General features: G+C 47.8%; 1 non-coding gene across 1 annotated transcript; it reads right to left on the bottom strand.

The window, feature by feature from the left end:
* Positions 1 to 625: 625 nt before the first annotated feature.
* Trnat-ugu (transfer RNA threonine (anticodon UGU)) lies at positions 626 to 697 on the bottom strand. Its single transcript has one exon. It is a non-coding gene; the product is annotated as a tRNA-Thr (tRNA).
* Positions 698 to 1,010: the final 313 nt, after the last annotated feature.

The following is a 1,010-nucleotide window of genomic DNA, read 5'->3' as shown; positions in this document are numbered from 1 at the left end:
TATATATACAGAAAGATAGGTCGGCAGTGTACAATGCCAAAGGAGGCATAGGGGTGTGGTTAGGCTCTTTTCTTTTTCACTACGGTTAATTAAGTAAACATTTTTTTTAAATATACAGAAGAAAGAAAGAAAGAAAAACACGCGCCCAGAGTGGGCACCGAACCCACGCCTTTCGATTACATGTCGAATGCCTTACCAATTCGGGTATCTGGGCGACTGTGTTCCCCTTCCCTTTCTGGGCTAATTATATTTACTAGAAGTGTATCTGACTCTTGAGGGTGGTAGCCAGCGCCACTCTGACTACACGGGGAGAAGGGGACCTACTTTTCAACCCCCGGGGCGTGACTCGAACGTCTACAGCCTGTCATGAGCGGGTTACTGGCGGGAAGCCCTCTTATGCTACCTAGGCATCAAGGCTGCCAGAACCGAGACCCTCGCTAGGCTTTCGCAGAATAATATAGTAAGGAAATGAGGGGCTCGTTGAGGAAATACAGAAAGATAGGTCGGCAGTCTACAATGCCAAAGGAGGCATAGGGGTGTAGTTAGGCTCTTTTCTTTTTCACTACGGTTAATTCGGTAAACATTTTTTTTAAATATACACAAGAAAGAAAGAAAGAAAAACACGTGCCCAGAGTGGGGACCGAACCCACGCCTTTCGATTACATGTCGAATGCCTTACCAATTCGGCTATCTGGGCGACTGTGTTCCCCTTCACTTTCTGGGCTAATTATATTTACTAGAAGTGTATCTGACTCTTGAGGGTGGTAGCCAGCGCCACTCTGACTACACGGGGAGAAGGGGACCTTCTTTTCAACCCCCGGGGCGTGACTCGAACGTCTACAGCCTGTCATGAGCGGGTTACTGGCGGGAAGCCCTCTTATGCTACCTAGACATCAAGGCTGCCAGAACCGAGACCCTCGCTAGGCTTTCGCAGAATAATATAGTAAGGAAATGAGGGGCTCGTTGAGGAAATACAGAAAGATAGGTCGGCAGTCTACAATGCCAAAGGA

Source organism: Haemaphysalis longicornis, unplaced genomic scaffold, assembly GCF_048455015.1.
Source record: "Haemaphysalis longicornis isolate Haplotype H1 unplaced genomic scaffold, Haemaphysalis longicornis Haplotype H1 scaffold_5, whole genome shotgun sequence".
Lineage (NCBI taxonomy): Eukaryota > Metazoa > Arthropoda > Arachnida > Ixodida > Ixodidae > Haemaphysalis > Haemaphysalis longicornis.
The sequence above is the reverse complement of the archived record's forward strand: the minus strand, read 5'-3'. Positions and strand labels throughout refer to the sequence as shown.